Source organism: Macaca thibetana, chromosome 10, assembly GCF_024542745.1.
Source record: "Macaca thibetana thibetana isolate TM-01 chromosome 10, ASM2454274v1, whole genome shotgun sequence".
NCBI classification, from domain to species: Eukaryota; Metazoa; Chordata; class Mammalia; order Primates; family Cercopithecidae; genus Macaca; species Macaca thibetana.
The window spans coordinates 85,407,164-85,424,696 of record NC_065587.1 but is presented as its reverse complement, the minus strand read 5'-3'; the positions used below and the strand labels follow the sequence as shown (position 1 = coordinate 85,424,696).

Sequence of the window (17,533 nt, the reverse complement as noted above, 5' to 3'; positions counted from 1 at the left end):
GTCTCAGCCTTCCGAGTAGCTGGGATTACAGGCGCATGCAACCACTCTCGGCTATTTTTTGTATTTTTAGTAGAGATGGGGTTTCACCATGTTGGTTAGGCTGGTCTCAAACTCCTAACCTTGTGATCCGCCTGCCTTGGCCTCCCAAAGTGCTGGGATTGCAGACATGAGCCACCGCATCTGGCCACCAGTGTTTCTTAGAATCACTTCCCAAGTAAATGACTTGCCTTCAAAACTTTTTCTATAAGTCTACTTTAGAAAGAACCCAACATAAGACAATGCCCCAGTTTATGCAATTAACAAGTGCTAGAGCCAATATTCAAACTGGTCTGACTCTATACTTTCTATACCAATGATGAGAGAGAATGTTTCAAACAGTCTCTCGTCTCCACTCAGGGCCATTGTGGTGGACATTGAACAGGTCGCAGAAATAAAAGAAAATTAGGGTAGGAAGTCATTGTCTTCACTGAAGACCTCGTTGTGCTCCAACCGCTTTGAATTGATTCTTCCAATCTGCCTCAGAAAGACATCATGGCCCCGATCATAGGAGAAAGTGGGTACCATGGCAGACAGATATTCTTCCTGAAAATCCAAGAAGAGTTTGGAGAAAAGCTTTCTGAAAATCCAAAACATGACTCGTCTTGAGAGCTCAGAATGCAGCTCAGGTGGCCACATTTATAAAAAGCTAGGGTAGTTAAGGAGAAGAAATGCTACTCAGCTGTTATGGCTTTAATCACAGTTATACCATGGCCAGCAATGCCATCAACAGTGGCATCTCCATTTGTCTACTCTGGTCATGGGCCATGAACCCAATTACCCATGCTTGGAAACTCCCGGCAAGAATGAAGTTCCCTTATAAATCAATCACAGCAAGCCATTTCAGGAAGAAAGCATTACCCAAACTATTGAAGACTGATTACCTTTCACCATGGCTTTTACTGTTGATGCCTCACCCAATTTAATCTGATGTATCAGTTCTCATTTGGATGTTCCGATCTACATGTGGAGAATGTCACTGCTGTGACTGCCTGCACAAACAACACAACATCAGAAAATGAAAGTCGAAATCCACGGAGAAGGGAGCATTGCCCAGCACAGCCTGGGAGCATGGTAGGCACTTAACAAATACACATAAAGAAAACTGAGTCATGGATTTCCTATGAATTGATAAGATGTGTGAATGAAGGCCAAGTGCTCTAGTTTTGAAAGAAGAGAGTTGAAGGGAAATGCTGGTAAAAAATAGCCAGAATTTCAGTTTACAGAAAAATAAGGCAAACAAATTGTCTGCTGCCTCAATATCCTTGAGACTTCTGGGCTTTTACAGTTACCCTTTTTTTATATATTATTAATAAAAGATGGCTTGTGAAACTTGAAGAGGCTCCTTTAGGCCACAGATGGGACAATCTGAGCACTGTTACAGATAACTAGCCAAGCATGGCGGCATTCACTTATAATCACAGTTTCTCAGGAGGCTGAGGCAGGAGGATTGCTTGAGCCTGGGAGTTTAAGGCTGCCGAGAGCCCTGATCATGCCACTGCAATACAGCCTGTGTGACAGAGAGAGACCTTGTCTCAAAAAAAAAAAAAAAAAGTAATAACTGCAAAAGGTTGAAATGTAACAAGTGGGTCAGGCGCAGTAGCTCACACCTGTAATGCCAACATTTTGGGAGGCCAAGGTGGGCGGATCACCTGAGGCCAGGAGTTCAAGACCAGCCTGGTCAACATGGCAAAACCCCATCTCCACTGAAAATACAAAAATTAGCTGAGCATGATGGCACATGCCTGTAATCCCAGCTTACTTGGGAGGCTGAGGCAAGAGAATCGTTTGAATCTGGGAGGCAGAGGTTATAGTGAGCCCAGATCGCACCACTGCACTCCAGCCTAGGCGATGGAGCGAGACTCCGTCTCAAAACAAAAAAAAGAAATGTAACAAGTGCATTTAAATATCTGCATTCATAATAATTGAAAAAGAATTAATACATAAGTTTATAATAATTCCTGGGACTCCATTGGCGGATGCAAGTGAACCAATGCATCATTTTGAAAACTGGCAAATGAAAGGGAATGAGTCCATTTAAAAAGATATGAAAAAAATCCTGTGCCCCATTCTACGCACTAACAGAGATCCAGATCCTGGCCAGTTCCCTCTGAAAGGTGCTGGAGAGCCATTCTTTTTACTGGAGTGCTCCCCCCTTCTGTGTGCTTTTCCTTCTCCACTCTTGCTACTCCACCCAGCTCCTCCTGGTGCCCACAGCGGTCATCTTCCTGCTACACGACTTCAGTCCAGGCTGGATACTTCAGGGCAAGCCTGCTTCTTCCTGTCCTCCAGGCACCACTGTCACAAGCCAGTTCCATTTGGAAGACTTTAACTGGACTCTTGGGGAAATGGTGGCAGAAGGAAATACAGAAAACAAAATTGAGTAACAGACGTCTCCGCGTGTAAGTTATTTGACAACACTCACTGCTTGGGGAAGTCCAGACATCTCCATATGGAAGTTATTTGACCACACTCACTCCTTGAGGAAGTCCTCTCACCTTCTGCACATTCTTGCTGCCACCACCCGTATAGTTTGGGTCTCCCTTTCTCTAACCTTCATAGAAATACCCGCCAAACACCTCTTCCAACCCCAGCGTCTACTACCAAACTCTTCAAACTTTCTGAAGCTTTTGATTTTTTAAGGCAAACAGGTTAACCCTTCCTGGATTAAATCTCTTCCTACCCATATTATCCCCTGGAGAACTTGATTTATACAATAGAATATGACTGTTTAAGTTGCTTTTCTCAAACAAAAGAGACATTCCTCGCTAATTGGGATTCTGGCTTCTCGTTGGACCATCTGACTCAAACTCCAATCAGATTTTTTTTTCTAGTCTTTCCATTAAATTAAAAAATGTCTAAAAATTTTAAAGGTTTAAGTTCAAGTGCTCATTGGTGCTATTAATCAAAGATGTATTATGTATATATTTCAAACAAGCTCTATTAATCAGCCTGCCAATTATTTTTTATATTGTGTGGTCTATTTCCCCACAGGCACTAGCCAACCATCAGTTACTTTCCATCCAAAGTGCAGGTCTTTCAGCCGTATTCACTATAGTATTAGTCTATGACCTTCGAAAACATACTGTTGCTTTGTTTGGGGGAAAAATCTAATTACAGTAGTTAAATGAACTGGAATTAATTAAGTTGTGGATACTTGACATTTATAGCTAATTGGTCATACCCATCATAAAAAGAGAAATTGGGCCTTTTATCTCTCTGTTTTATCAACCATGCTGAAAATCAATAGTGTTTCCAGGAAGGGGGTGCCAAGGCTCCCAGCAGCCTGTTTGACCCAGAGGAAAACACAGGTCTTCATTAAATTATGGTTAGAAATTTCTTAGCTGGGGAAAGTCCTCAGGAAAGGAATCATGGGTTTCTGCATTTCCAGATAGAGACTTTAGAGATAGCTTAATTTGGGGTTCTCTGAACAGAAAACTCACTAATCCAAGTAAAGGGAGGCTTTCCACAGTGCTTACTGGGTGGGTCTCCTTTCATTCCTGAACAGCCCCTCACTTCCACTTCAGCATGTTGTGTCCAAGATAAGCAACTTCAGCCATAGCCAGGAGACAAGGTGCTAGGAGTCCCCAAGAGATTTGCTGAAACTCACAAGGCCCATAATTCTTCAGAGGGAATAATCTAAGAGGGAGTGAGTTCATAGTGTCATCGTGTATGTATTAGTTTGACAGAAATGGAAAGAAATATGAAAAGAAGAGGAACTTCTGTTTTATTTTTGTGACCCTATAAATAAGCTCTAAACTGCCTTCCAGGAAGCCTGGTGCACTTCATATTTCCATCAACCATGCATGAGACTATACTTTTCCCCAAAGTGATATCGATGTTTTCGCGCTTCCTTACAATTTTCCATGTGATGGGTGTAATGTCTTGTTGTTAACTGAATTTGCATCTCCCTGAGGATTTGGCGTATTTAGTATCTTTTCATATGTTTGTTGACCATTTGGCAGCATCCATTACAGTTCAAATTATATATTTTTGATGTAGCAGTTGCATCCTGGAAATGTTTCCTATGGAAATAACATCATGATATGTGCAGACATATTTATAGTAGCATTGTTCATAGCTACAACTTGGACACAAAGTCAATATTCATTAAGAGAAATGGTTGGCTAAATTATGATACACCAATACTGTATTAGACAAGGTTCTCCAGAGAAACAGAACCAATAGGATGGATGGATAGATAGATAGATAGATAGATAGATAGATAGATAGATAGATAGATAGATAGATAGATAGATAGATAGATAGATTGACAGAGATATTGTTTGGCTCCGTGACCCCACCTAAATCTTGTCTTGAATTATAATCCCCATGTGTCCAGGGAGAGACCTGGTGGGAGGTGATTTAATCATGGAAGCAGTTTCTCCATGCTGTTCTTGTGATAGTGAGGGAGGTCTCACATGATCTGATGGTTTCAAAGTGGCAATTTCCCTTCTCTCTCTCTCCCGCCCCCTTTGAAGAAGGTGCCTGCTTCCCCTTTGCCTTCCACCATGATTGTGAGTTTCCTGAGACCTCCCCAGTCACGTGCAACTGTGAGTCAATTAAACCTTTTGTTTATAAATTACCCAGTCTCACGCAGTTCTTTAGAGCAGTGTGAAAACAGACCCAGATAGATAGATAGATAGATAGATAGATAGATAGATAGATAGATAGATAGATAGATAGATAGATAAATAGACTATAAGGAATTGGCTCAGGTAATTATGGAGGCTAAGAAGTTCCATGATCTGCTCTCTGCAAGCAGAAGACCCAGGAAATACAGTGGTGCAGCTCCAATCTGAGTCTGAAGACTTGAGAACCAGGAGAATTGAGAAGGTAAGTTCCAGTCCAAATATAAAGGCCTAGGATCAGCAGAGCTGAGGGTGTAAGTCCTAGTCCAAGGGCAAGAGAAGATCCATGTCCCACCTTAAGGACAGGCAGAAAGAGCAAATTCTCTCTTACTACTCCTTTTTCTTCTATTCAGGCCTCCAACAGGTTGGATGAGGCCTACTCAACATTGGAGAGAGCCATCTGCTTTACTGAGATTACCGATTCAAATGTTAATCTCATCCAGAAACACTCTCACAGACAAACCCAGAAAAATGTTTGACCATATATCTAGATCCTTGTGACCCAGTCAAGTTTACACATAAAATTAACTGTCATATATATCGTGACAGGTTATACAGACATAAAAAAGAACAAAGATTTCACTGTGGTGTTATTGAATGAGTTAGGTAAACAGCAGAAAATAGGTACACATGATCTCACTTTTGGAATGCAGTACCATCCTTGGGCCCAGCAGAGAGGATCCCTTGCCCTGGACCTTGTGCTTTAGAAGGCTCTGTTCTGGCCCTTTTCCAGGGATATCCCTCCTCAGAAAGTGGAAGTGTGCTGAGTTCAGGGGACATAATCATCCAGAGACCCCGTGCCTTCATTCAGGCTTCGGGACCCTGTAATTTCTTATCCAAACAGCTCTCAACCCATTTCCAAGGTCTGCACAGACATCTTTCCTGAAGCCTCCCTCTCAAGGGTAACCGTGCTAGGTTACACACCCCTAGGCCCAAAGAGAGGCCACGGGCTGGCTTTTTGCACAGAATATGGATGGGGCTTGAACTTGTAGGCTGAAGTGTCCATACGTACGTGCACAAAGATGGAGTCAGTGCTAAGAAGAGAACGGGACAGACCATAAGCTGATGGCCTCCATTTGTATTCTTGCCCCAGTCCTGCACCTATGAAGGGCAGGCCACCCGCAGACATGATGCATGAGACCACTGCAAAGACACTCTAAGCAAATATTGCCAGGAAGGTATTTAATGTAGCTGCCTAGGGGTGTCAGGTTCTGTACAAATGTATGGTTCTTTTTCTGTTCAGTTTTCAGGCAGAGGAGATTGTTCCCAGAAGGGGCTCGTTAGACCATTGCACATCGAGAAGATGCAGCCCCTCAAGCAGAACAATTGTCCCTCCAAAGAGACAGAGTGGCCAGCCTCTGCAGTTAGTCCTTCCTGGAGCTACAGGCACAACCTCGATATGGAAAATGAGCAACACAAACAACTTGCAGGACACACAAACTGTGAGACCAGAGCGTCGTGGAAAATGCTCAAGAAGTCCAGCTCAGTCCCAGAGCACATCTCTGACCACCCCCCTTCTCCCTGGTTAAGGACTGGAGATGTGTGTCAAGACCCAATGTAGGACTTTCTGTTTATTGATATGTAAGTTTGCCTAACGTAAGGCACAGATTTCTCACCCCAGACAACAAATCCATGTGTTAAGGAACGATTGCATGTGTGTTTATACATGGATATATGAATGAGGTGGTTCCTGAATGAATATAAGACTCAAGATATTGGCCAAGACTGGGAAAATCCAGACAAAGAACACCTCTTCCAGACTCAATTTTAATGAGATCGTTCTCTGTCTGGATTTATTATGTGTCACATGAAAACCTGTTAAAGTTCCATGGAAAAAGATGTCCTGAATATTTTATACCTTATTCAAACGGTTCAGATATTTATTTCAGCTTACAGATGTTGAAACTATCTTAAATTGTCAAATGTTTTGTTGGAATGAATCTTTTACTTCAATAATTTTTCAAAGTTTTTTTTAAAGCCTGACTCAAAGCAAAAGTAAAACAGATAAAAGCTGAGCCGATTTATCTGAATTGGAGCTGGAGATTCCTATCTTCGCTCACTGGCTCCCCGTCTCCCATCACCCCTGGGAAGAAATATCTGGGAAGGGGGAGAAAGAGATATTGCCACTAAGTCTCTTTACTTCCTTGAGCTAAGCTTAAACATCACTGACCAAATTCCCCCTTTTTATTTTAGATAAAGAAACTGAGTACTTAAGAGGTTAACCCTTAGAAGAAAGTAAAGATTTATTATTATTCAGAGTATATAAAACACTTCCCACCTACCTTGTGTTGAAAGATGAGAGTCCCTTACTGCATTAACAAAGGGAAGGCAAGAACGGGACGTCTGGTCCACAAGATGACCTGTGCCATTGTCACCTTCACGCAGGTTAACTTAGAAGACCAAGGAGTTTTGTCTAAGCTGGTGGAAGCTACCAAGACCAATTACAACAACAAATATGATGAGATCCATCATCTCAGGGGAAGCAATGTCCCAGGCCCAAAATCCATGGCTCACATTGCCAAGCTGGAAATGGCAAAGGATACAGACTTGCCACTAAACTGAATTAAATGTACACTATTGAGTTTTCTGTACATAAAAATAGTTGTAAAATTCCTTCCAAAACAGTATATATAAGGATATATAAATATAATAATAGCAATAATGATCAGCACTTTATGGGCACTTACTATCCGCTAGGCACTGTGCTAAGCGTCTTACCTCCACCTCTATTACCTCACAAAGCTCTTTTAACAACCTTGTGAGATCAATATTTGTTTTCAGATGAGGAAACCGAGTCTTCAAGATCTAGCAGGGGGAACAGCATACACTTAGATCTATGAGCCCTGATACCAAGATCTTAACCTCTACCGTCTAGAGCAGTTTCTCAACTGTGGCATCACTGACTTTTGGGACCAGATTATTCTTGTTATGGGGGCTGTTCTGTGCATTGTAGGGGGTTTAGCAGCATCCCTGGCCTCTATCCATTAGATTTCAGTAACATCCTCTCAGCTATGATGATCAAAAATGTCTCCAAGCCAGGCGAAGTAACTCACACCTCTAATCCCAGCAACTTGGGAGTCTGATGTGGGAGGATTGCTTGAGCCCAGAAGTTTGAGATTAGCCTGGGCAATATAGTGAGACCCCATCTCTATGAAAAAATTGGTAATTATCCCAGTGATGGCATCACGGGTAGTCCCAGCTCCTCGGAAGCTGAGACTGGAGGATCACTGGAGCCTCAGGGTCTGCAGTGACTTATGATTGCACCACTGCACTCCAGTCTGGGCTACAGAGTGAGGTCCTGTCTCTTTAAAAAAATTTATTTTAATTGAAAAAAATGTCTTCAGACATTGCCAAATGTCAACTGGAGAGCAAAATTGTCCCCATTTGGAAACACTGGTCAACAGATAGATGAAGTACTCATAAAATTTTTTATGGTGTGCTATCTCCACGTAGCTGTCCAAATGGACCCATCTCATGGACCAGCTAATGGAGGGCCCCATACAAGAGTCACTTTGGGAAATCATTGATGAAAGACATTTGTCTTGTTCACCAACTGAGTGATTTACTGACTATTGTCCCTCTTCACACAATCACTGTGGAGCCCCACAGGTACCCATCTAAATGTCCCATCCATAATCATTTCTTCTGACAAAATTATACCCAGTATGGGGAAGTTGCAGGTTATGGGAGCCTGGAGATGATTCCATGTGGGGGTCCATTGTAGGAAAAAGGAATACAAAACTTCTATGAATAAAAAATTAGGTGCAGAGCTTTGGAAGTGCTCATGTGAGTGAGGGGCCCCTAAACTTACATTTCATCTGTGCACACAGGCAAGGTCTTAGATTTCCACCTGTTTTACTCACATGCAGGAAACTTGACTCTGTTTGGTGTCATCACTTAGCATTCTTCTCCACTCGGGTAACATAACCATTTTCTCTTTTATCATGGCCTTGTGATAAAAGGGCAATGGGGGCTTCCTTGTCACACCAAGGTTTACGTGATCTTGCCCAGAAATATGGTATCCAAATCACGGAAGGGCATTTTCTTGCTTAGTAGCTGTTTAATACAGCTCATGGAAAGTAAAAAGGAGTAAATATTTGAAAAATTGAATTCCGTTTCCCTGATAAAAGTCACACTGCAGGTTTGAAGGAGCCAATTTCCTGACTGTTAAGAATTATGTTTTACTTCCCTGCTCATCAAGTGTCCTGCAGAAGTTTCCTCATCAATGATCTTTCTTTTACTTTATTAAGTACAGAAAATGGTTGGGGTGAAAATCAACTTGATAAACCCCTGCAATAATTTAATTTGCATTTTAAAAAAATTCTTGGCTGAATGCAGTGGTTCAAGCGTGTAATCCCAACACTTTGGGAGACCAAAGCAGGAGGATGGCTTGAGCTCAGGAGTTGGAAACCTGCCTGGGCAACATAGAGAGATATTAGCTGGGCATCGTTAATGCATGCCTGTAGTCCCACCTCCTCGAGAGATTGAGTCCAGGGAATTGCTTGAGCCCAGGAGTTCAAGGTTGCAGTGAGCTATGAGATAATGACACCGTACTCCAGCCTGTGTGACAGAGTGAGACCTTGTCTCAAATAAATAAATATAAAAACCAAATAAAACTTCTAAAAGCAGGAAAGAGTAAAAATCTGGTAAAAAGCACTGGTGAAGACTGGATTAGAGTAATGAGGAAATGCAGCCTGTCCCATAATGCAATCCATACTTCATTTGGTGATCTCAGGAGAGGTAATACATTGCTATTGCACCCCTCTCTACCCAGCAGGTCCTGCTATATCCTTCCCAATTAAGAAAGACAAACCATAGTCTTCTTTTCCTCCCCTGCTTCATGTCAGACTCCATCTTCCTTTCATGTTTGCTTTGGAAAAAAATATAAAAACATCGAGCTATAAAATCACAGCAATCCAATCATCCATCCTCATCTCTTCTTCTTCCCTTGTATCCTCTGAGAATGACCCATAGTTGGGTCATTCTAAATAAATGTTGCATTCTAAAAGTTCTAATAGAGCACCTCTTAAGAGATCTCTGGGTATTACTCCTTGTCCTTAGAGAATAGATCCCTTCACAATTCGGGGCATCCTTCCCCTGCTTGCTGGGAGTCTTGGTAGATAACGCAATGCACAGCTGCTTCTTTCTCCAGAGGATTTCCTTGGTCAAAGGTGAATGAGTCTGCTCCAGCTGACATAAGTACCATGAGCTGCGGGGCTTAAGCAACAGACATTTTTTCCTCACAGTTCTGGAGTCTGGAAGTCCAAGATCAAGGTGTCAGCAGAGTTGGTTTCATTCAGAGGCCTCTCTCGGTGGCTTGCAGGTAGTTGCCTTCTCTGCATCTTCATATAGTCTTCTTTTTGTTTGCCTATTTTTTGGTTTTGTTTGTTTGTTTATTTGTTTGTTTGTTTTTGTTTTGGAGACAGGGTCTCACTCTATCACCCAGGCCAGAGTACAGTGGTGTGATCTCAGCTTTCTGCAACCTCCACTTCCTAGGTTCAAGTGATTCTCATGCCTCAGCCTCTGAGTAGCTGGGATTACAGGTGCATGCCACCACACCCAGCTCATTTTTTTTGTATTTTAACTAGAGACAAGGTTTCACCATGTTGGTCAGACTGGTCTTGAACTCGTGACCTCAAATGATCTGCCCACCTTGGCTTCCCAAAGTGTTAGGATTACAAGCGTGAGCCACCGCGCTGGGCCTCTGTGTGCCTGTTCTAAATTTTCTTTTCATGTAAGAACACTCATCATATTGGACTTGGACTAGGGCCCACCCTAATGTCATCGTTTCCACTTAACTTTAATATCATAGTTAAGTTAAAATGAGGACAGGATTTTAAGGTAAGGATTTCCACATAAGTAGTTTTGGGAGACTCAGTTCAGCACCTAACAAGGAGTAGTGTCTTGTTCATTTTAGTAGAAGAATGTCAGGTGTTCAGTGATTAAATGACCTTCTGAACAATCCACTGAACCATCCACCAGCACCTCTAATTTATAACCTGTACTATTAATCTACGTCATTCTTAGAAGAGTTGTTCTGGTGCAGACCTTCTTGTAGTTTCAGAGTTGGCATTAGAGAACAAACAATGCTTTTCTTTTTTTCTTTAAAGATATAAATTATAGACATATGCTAACCTTATATGTATCTTCTGGGTATCCAGGTTATTTACCTCTTTAAAGACCTCATCTCTAAATGCAGTTACATTCTAAAGTACTGGGAGTTGGGACTTCAGCTCATGAAGAGAGGGTGGGCACAGTTCGGTGCATAACAAAAGAGCTATGGCTGACAGGGGGGTCCAGAAGGTCGGCTCTCTTGCCTGAGGATAAGGCCGCAGCTGTTCTGCACCTGAAACCACACGCTTGCTTTGCTTTTATTCCCCTGCCCTCTCCTGCTCCTTTCATTTCTTTTCTCCTGAGAGCTCTTCCCCCAACAAATCTCTTTCACAAGAATCCTCATCTCAGGTTCTGCTTCTAGGGTACTTTCGGAGCATTTTCTTTTAGCATGGATCAGAATCTTAGAATCCAGGAGACCCAGCTTCTAACCATGAGTCCTGCTTGCTGTGTAAAATTGGATAACCTGAGCATCGTCACCCACAAAATGACAGTGGTGGATTCGGTGACCTCTGCAGTTCCTGCCAGCTCCTGTGGGCACCGCATTTCTGAAACAGCCAGTCCAGTGCCCCTATACTTCTGTCACAACTGATGCATCCACTGCAAAGCCTATTTTTACAAAATTGGAGCCCTTATTTACAACATCCCCCATTCCTGTATATTTTTCTCCTATTTTAAATGGTTCAACAAGACAGAAAATGATAAGCAGCTACAGAAAAACTGCCCCTAGGCTACCAGCCACAGCAGCTTTCCCACACCTCCCTCTTCATCTTGACCAAACTTGAGGTCAGAGCATTACACACACTCCAATCTGCAACTGGAGAAAGAATCCCTCACAAACTATTAAATTACCAACTAAAAATAACACAGGACCATTTGTTAATCCATCCAGTAAATCCAGTTTTTTTCCCTTATCCTGCATTTGAGTAAATCACTGAGGCTAGCATGGTCACTAGGAGAAGTTTTGTATTTCATCAAAACTAAAAAGTTATCAATAATAAGACATCCCACTGTTTGTGAACAACTCAAGGAAAGAAAAATTCCCATTCAGATATGATGCAAATATATCAGTCGGAATTTTTATCCTAATGAAAAAGGTTTTTTTAATCCCTATTGATTAAATTTTGTCCCTATTAAATGAACTAGATTCATATAAACATTTTTATATCACCCGTCACTCTCATACATTAGAAAAGCAAAATATACAGGAAAAATTATTTAAGGTGTTATGAAGACTTCCTCACACTTAGAGTTTAATTCTGAATCACGTTCAACTCCATGGTACCAGTGACTGTGAAATATTGTCTTTTCTGGCAGGAGCACACATAATCTGATGCTTCTTAAAATGTGTGCACTACTGTTGTCTATGGAATTTTCTTCCAAGTCACTGACACCATTATATAAACCATTTCTTTTACTCTTTATTATGCAAATACAAAAGCAACAGTATACGAATAATGAACCACACTCCAGATCATCAGCCACAGCCATTCCTATCCAAACCATCATTCATTTTCTCCCCTCTTGTATAATTTTGAACCAAGCATCTGACATATCATTTGTCTGAAATGTCTGACACATCATTCATTCATGCCTTTCAGTGCATATCTTTAAAGATAGGATTATTTTAAATACATTTTCAATATGTATACATTGAATACATATTGAATATATACACCAGAATACATTTTCAAACCTAACAAAAGTGATTGATAATTCCTTAACATAATCAAATATCCAAGCAATGTTCAAAGTCCCAGTTATCTTATATTTTTTTAACTTTTTAAAATAATAATTCAAACACGGCCCACACATGACAGTTTATTGATATGTCTTTTACTTTTCTTTTAATCCGCAGTTTCCCCTTCATTCTCTCTCTTTCTTTCCTTATAACTTATTTGTTGAAGAAACAGGGTTATTTGCCCATGTGGAATTTGTCACTGTCTGGATTTTGTTGATTTCAACCCTGTGGTGTAATTTAAAATGTTCCTTTCTCCCTTATATTTTCTGTAAATTACTTTTTGTGTGTGTATGTAAATAATTTGAACTGAGAGGTTTGATCTTAGTTGAGTTTGAGTTTTTTGGCAGGAACATGTCATAGGTAGTGTTGGATTCTTCTACCAGGAGGCATGTCACGTCTGGATGTCTCTTCATGTGATGTTAGCGGCCATTGATGTTTAATGCCAAGATTCATTAGTTCATTAGCAGTTGTGAAAAGATGATATTCCAGTTCTATAATTTTCCTTCATTTAATAACTGGAAAGTTTCTATAAAGATAAACCTTCTCTCATCTACCAATTCTGCAAGTTTTAATATGTGCGTCAGAGAGCAATGCCCATTTCACCATTGCCACCTGGCCATAGGTGATGGACATACAGTCACTACTAGCATGCATTTAGGAGCTGTGTGGTATGAAAATAATTGTGTCTTTACAAGGTGGAATTACACTTGTCACTGAGAAGTCTCACATGGAGAGTGGAGTGGGAGTTAAGAAATGATGATGCACATCTTCTAATTCATGTTCTCTTCAAGGGGGGTGTGTTTGTGGGGGGGGGGATTTGTGCCAAATATATATAGTTGAATTCACATGTTAAATGCAAATATGATGTGTAATATTATAATTTTTCTTATAGTGATTATTTTTATGTACTGTGTATTTCTCTCCTCTTAGATTATAAGTGCCTTTTCATAATCTTAACCAGCCCTAAACTTCCAAAGTCAAAATTCTGCAAAGCAAATTACCTTTAATTCTCCTCTTTCTCACCTTCCTGTCTGTCTAGCAGCCATTAGTAGTATTCTCTCAACCAAAGCCACAACAGGATGCCTAGTATAAATGTGTCCTGGCTATAATAGCTGAGAACTCTCTTGTCTTACTGTATTCTAAACTCGTTTCTAGGGTCCTGTGTTCCTCAAAAAAGCCAAGCAAAGCAATTATTGTGAACCTTTTTTTTTTTAATACAAGAAAACTGGGTTTCAGAGATAAAATATTTTACTGTTGGAAAAAGAGCGAAAAGCTAGTTTAAGTTTATTTTTCCCTTTATTTCCCAAACATCCTGTCTATGATCAGCATTTAGTGTAAAAATTTTAAATGAGGTTTAACATATAAACACACAGGTACATAAATCATATGTGCATACCTCAATGAATTTGCACAAAATGAACACTCACGTTCCCAGAGACAGGATCCAGAAAATGACCACTAGAAACCAAGAAGCTCCCTCATGTTCCTCCCCATGACCACCTCACCTAACAGTAACCACTACCTAAGCTTCTAATGGAATGCATTCGTTTTATATACTTTTGAATATATAAAAGGAATCGTGCCAAATGTACTAATTTTGTGTTGGCTTCTTTCAAATACTATTACATCAAATGATTTATCCAGCCAGGAATGACATTTCCCACACCCCCTTGCAGTTAGGTGGAGCCATGTGACTACTTTTGGCCAATGGAATGTGAGGGGAGGTGATATGTGTCTCTATCCAGCCTAGGTGGTTAAGAATCTGGGGTGCCTTCTGCATGCTATCTCCACCATTTCTGTGAAGACCCTTGGGGATACGTGTTGAGAGTGGCAGAGTTCAAGCTGGAAGAAACCTGAATCTCCAAGACACTGCTTAGACAAGGAGGGATGCTTAGACATCCTAACTGGAAGCATCGACATTTCACGTGTGTGAGCCAAAAATAAATGTATGATGTGCTGGGCCATGAAAATGTGGGGATTATTTGTTACAGCAGCCTACCCTGATTGATGCAGTTGATTTCTTGGGTCCCTTTACTTTTCAGGACTTTCCCTTTGTCTCTTTTTTCCTCCTTAAAGAAATGATTTCTTCAGCATAAGAGAAGTAAACTGAACCCACTGAACTGAGGAAATGTCAGGAGAATAGGAGGGAAAGAAAAAGAGCTACAAAATAGAGGAGTAAAAATGTGAATAGATGAAAGATCAGAAATGCAAGATTGGATTATGATGAAAAAAATGTTCACTTCTCACTTCCTCTGTAATTAAAGAATAAAAATCTTCTCTTCTAGGCCTCTATTTCTAGATTACTTAGAGATCATATCTTTGTCCATCTGTGATGCTATAGCAAAATACCACAGAGCGGGTAATTTATAAATAATAGAAATTTATTTCTCACAGTTCTGAAGACTGGGAAGTCCAAAATCAAGGTGCTGGCAGGTTTGGTGTCTGGCGAGGGATGCTCTCTCTGCTCCCAAGATGGGGCCTTGTTATCAAGTCCTCTGGGTGGGATGAATGCTATGTTCTCATATGGCAGAAGGGACAGAAGGGCAAAAGCAACTACCTACGTTTCTTCAGCCCTTTTATAAGGGCACTAATCCTATTCATGAGGGATCCATAAGCCCTCATGACTTAATCACCTTCTAAATGTCCCACCTTAACACTATCACACTGGCGATTAAGTTACAACCTATAAATTTTGGAGGACACATTCAGACCATAGCAGATGATGTTGGTAAAAGGATTACTCCAGATTCCCTGGAAGTAGACCTCCAATTTATTCCTGAAAAATATGTGTAGGGATCCATATTCTTTTAGTGGCAGGGAAGGCAATTAATAAAGGACATTTGGGCTTTTAATCTAGAGCAGAGATTAGAAAACTTTTCCTGTAAAGGGCCAGATAATAAATATTTTAGATTGTATAAGCTACATACAATTACTATAAAATATTCATCTTTGGTTTTTGTTTTGTTTTAATTTTTTATGAATCTTTAAAAACGGGGAGTCTCTGAGTCTACTCTGGCTTGGGAGGCTGCTAGAAAAAAACAAATTTTTTTAAATGTAAAAATCAGTCTTAGCCATATAGAAACCATACAAAAGGCTGGATTTGGCCTGCGGGCCATAGTGTGCCAAGACTGTTCCAGAACATTATTCACTTTAATCTGAATCTTTGTTTCTCTGTAATTGGCAGGATTATGGAAAGAACTTGCCTTCCAATCCATAACTTGGAGCAAAACTAAATGGGGGTCATTCACTGGATGCTGTAAGAAACTTAACGTGGCTCTCTTTCAGCTTCTCAGGACAACTACTCCTGAGTGAGATTTCTGATGAAGAGCCTACACAGGCAGATAAACAGTTGCTGTGGCTCATAACAGCCCTTGCCTCATAATAGGTTGAATGGGCCACAGAACCCATAAAGTATAACTCCCCAAAGCACTGTTGCAACAGAATATGTACTGGGTGATATCAACAGGAAGATGGCTCATTCAGATTATCATGTGTTCCACCCTAGTACCACTTTAAGATGGTGATGTTTTCAATCAATGCTAAGCCCGGGAGCTGGAAGACAGCCTTCTCATTTACAGAATCCTCTGAGTATGCAACCACTGAGTTCCCGCACTCCTTATTACTGCACTTCATTCTACTTCTAGCATTAGGGCCAATTTGAGGCCTTTGGGCAGATGTTACCAGCCACTGTGGATACTTTACCTGGATATCTCTGTTTTGCTCTTGCATAGTGCTTCAACTCCCAGCTGCTCCAATTGTGGTACTGGGACCAACAGCATCCACATCCCATGGAAACTTGATAAAAATGCAGACCTGGGGCCCCACCTCAGATTTATAAATCAGAATTTGCATTGTTAACAATATCCCCTGGTGAGTAGGTGTACATTAAAGCTTAAAAAGCACTGCTCTGACATTCACGTTGTAGATAGTTCAGCTACAGTGTCCTTAACCCTGGCTATACATTTGAACCAATTGAGAATCTTTGAACATGCAGATGCCTGGGTCCCCCGACTCCTCACAGTTTCCATATCAACTGTTCTTGGTGCAGGCAAATTAGAATTACCTGGTTGTATTAATACATTAAAATTACCTGGGTCCCACCACAAACCAATTAAATCAGAATCTCTAGGGTGGGTGTTTGGTTTAGAAAATCTGCCTTACCCCAGACCTCGCCATGTGGCCAGGTTCCACAAACCTGCTGTGTATTTCAGCATTTGCTCCTTTTAGGGAGGCTTTGTGATTAAGCCAATTTCCAGCTATATATTGTTGCATAACAAGCTATCCCTCCAGAGCTCAGTGGCCTCAAACAACAGCAAACATTGATTTAGCTCATGACTGCAATTTTGGCAGGGCTCAGCAAGGACAGCTCATCTCTGCTCCACTCAGCATCAGCTGGGACGGTCTACCTGGGGACTATAGAATTCATTTCCAAGGAGGCACACTCACATGGCTGGCAAATTTTTATAAAATTATTACTATTTGGGAGCTCAGCCAGTGTGGTGGTCTGGAAGCCCTGGCTCCTCTCCATGTGGTCATCTCCATGGGCTACTTGAGCTTCCTCCCAGCATGGTAGCTGGGCTCCTAGAGTGAGCGTTCCACAAAAGAACCAGGTGAAGCTCTATCGCCTTCTGTGACCTAACCTCAGAAGTCATATTGCATCACTTCTGTCATAATCACAAGATTCAAGGGGAGGAAACAAGTGGGAGGACTATAAAATCACATTATACAAAACAGCATGTGGGAAGAAACACAGTGTTGCAGCTATCTTTGAAAAATATAACCTCCCATAGGCCACCTAGAACATGTTTGAGTGATGATAAAATGATCAGTCGCAGAGCTGCCCCATCAGCATAATCACTAAGACACAAATTGTTCAATATCCAGAGAGAAGTGAAGTCTGACTCCAATATCTAGAGGTTTGCTCTAAAACATAGTATATCAATAGAGAATCTGAGGTATAGTAAGGCCAACAGATCAGGAGATGACTGCCATTGAAATGCTAGTTTGCTTTTCA

The 17,533-nt window shown here is 41.0% G+C and overlaps 2 protein-coding genes across 3 annotated transcripts in view; one reads left to right on the top strand and one right to left on the bottom strand.

Moving 5' to 3' along the window:
- The window catches only part of DSTN (destrin, actin depolymerizing factor), a 1,228,633-nt gene that overhangs the window by 898,585 nt on the left and 312,515 nt on the right, over window positions 1-17,533 (bottom strand). The gene's annotated exons all lie outside the window — the stretch shown is intronic.
- LOC126929186 (eukaryotic initiation factor 4A-I-like) overlaps window positions 13,312-17,533 on the top strand; it is a 515,423-nt gene continuing 511,201 nt past the window's right edge. The window contains exon 1 of the mRNA XM_050745363.1: window positions 13,312-13,318. The gene's annotated coding sequence lies outside the window, so the exon portion shown is untranslated. The remainder of the gene's footprint in view (window positions 13,319-17,533) is intronic.